The following is a 2,180-nucleotide window of genomic DNA, read 5'->3' as shown; positions in this document are numbered from 1 at the left end:
ATTATGGGGGGGACATTTTGCTCCTGGTCCCATTCTCTTGACTTGGGGGGCTGACTTCCCTCAGTACAGGTGTTACTATTACTAAAGACTGAGGCAAAGAAGGCATTAAGAACCTCAGCCTTATCCTTGTCTTTTATTACTGTATTTCCCTCTGGGTCTAGCAGGGGATGTAGGGTCTCTCTCTTCTTTCTTGTTTTATTAATGTATTTATAAAAACTTTTCTACAGTACTTTACTTTCAAAGCCAGATTAATTTCTAACCGGGCCTTGGATCTTCTAATAATCTCTCTACATAACCTAACATTATCCTTATACTCACTATGAGTGGCCTGCCCTCTTTTCTAGAGGCCATAAAATCTCTTTTTTTCTCTGATCTTCAGCAATATGTCCCGAAGTAGTGTCCAGCCTTCCTGGACTCCTATAACCTTCAAAATCGATTCCCACAGACTTAATTTTCTGTAAGCACACTGGGAGGACAGTTCCTCATTGGTCAGAAAAGAAAGCAGAGAGTGAAGTAGAAAGGGAGTAACAACATGAGATAAAATGCCACCACCAGCAAAACATACAGAAGAAAGACTGGGCCTGCAAAGAGTTACATAAAAAATTCTATGTGGATGTTTGTTGCTTTATAAAACCATCCTGTGACCAATTTTCTCAAGGCATCCTTGAGCTGCTGGTTCCTCAGACTGTAGATGAGGGGGTTCACTGCTGGAGGCACCACCGAGTACAGAACTGACACCACCAGGTCCAGGGATGAGGAGGAGAGGGAGGGGGGCTTCAAGTAGGCAAAGACGGCAGTGCTGACAAACAAGGAGACCACGGCCAGGTGAGGTAGGCTTTGTGCCGTCCCTGCTCTGAGGGGATCCTCAGGACAGCCCTGAAGATCTCCACATACGACACCACCATGAAAACAAAACTCCCGAATCCTAAACAGACATTAACCACAAGAAACCCAACTTCCCTGAGGTAGTCTGAGCAGGAGAGCTTGAGGATGTGGGGGATTTCACAGAAGAACTGTCCCACAGCATTGCCCTGGCAGAGTGGCACTGAAAATGTATTGGCCGTGTGCAGGAGAGCATTGAGAAACCCACTGGCCCAGGCAGCTGCTGGGCACAAGCTCTGCTGCCCAGGAGGGTCCCGTAGTGCAGGGGTTGGCAGATGGCCACGTAGCGGTCGTAGGACATGACAGTGAGAAGAAAGTACTCGGCTGTGATGAAGAACACAAACAGAAAGAGCTGAGTCACGCACCCTTTGTAGGAGATGGCACTGGTGTCCCAGAGGGAACTGGCCATAGACTTGGGTACCGTGATGGAGATGGAGCCCAGGTCAGGGAGGGAGAGGTTGTAGGGAAGAAGTACCTGGGGATGTGGAGGTGGTGGTCCCAGGCGATGGTGGTGATGATGAGGCCATTGCCCAGGAGGGCAGCCAGGTAGATGCCAGAGGTGCAAGATCTGGAGGTGCCGCGTGTCTGCGAATGGCAGGAGGAGGAATTGGCTGATGGAGCTGCTGTTGGACATTTGCTGTTTCTGACCTGGGGGACTGTGCAAGAGGAAATAGACAGCGACAAGTTAGAAGAGCAGAAGCTAACGTATTTCTTACAGAAATCCCACTGAAAGTGCCTTCCTTCAGGAAGAGCTTTGGCAGGTCCCTCTCATGAGCTGTGGTTGATGCTGGCTGTGGCTGCCACTGAGAGCGGGGACTCTGCTGTGGGCCCTGGAGTAGTCAGCCCTGCCCTGCAGAAGGTAAACAGGAACACCAGGGTGTCTCCAATGAAACCCATTGGTCATCTCAAAAAGCTTTTCTGCACTGTCATTCTCAATTCAATCAAGAGCAGAGGAGAGCTGAGGGATTTATTCTGTGTTTTGCTCCCGTTTCCCACCACATTTCAGATATGCTTTGGGCACTGCCATTGCTGCTGCTTGGCAAGTGAAACCTGGTGGGCCTGGAGAGGCAAAAGGACTGTCCCTTAGTGCTGAGGGAGGACAGCTGCTCTGCCCATCAGCCCTGAGCTCATCTGCCCCTCGGCTGGAGGACAATTGCACCGAGACCTTCCCCTGAGGGGAAGCTGGACCCTGTTGAGAGCAGAGGAATCCAGTTTCCAAATGCAGTCTCCAAACCCCTCACCCCATCTCGTGGTACCTGAGGAGGATCTCAGCTGTCCCTTCCCAGCCCAGGAGACAC

General features: G+C 50.6%; 1 pseudogene; it reads right to left on the bottom strand.

Annotated features, from left to right (window-relative positions):
- Positions 1 to 591: 591 nt before the first annotated feature.
- LOC104274013 lies at positions 592 to 1,516 on the bottom strand (annotated as a pseudogene).
- Between the last annotated feature and the right edge of the window lie 664 nt (positions 1,517 to 2,180).

The sequence above is a fragment of the Apaloderma vittatum genome, unplaced genomic scaffold (assembly GCF_000703405.1).
Source record: "Apaloderma vittatum isolate BGI_N311 unplaced genomic scaffold, ASM70340v1 scaffold7035, whole genome shotgun sequence".
NCBI lineage: Eukaryota > Metazoa > Chordata > Aves > Trogoniformes > Trogonidae > Apaloderma > Apaloderma vittatum.
The sequence above is the reverse complement of the archived record's forward strand: the minus strand, read 5'-3'. Positions and strand labels throughout refer to the sequence as shown.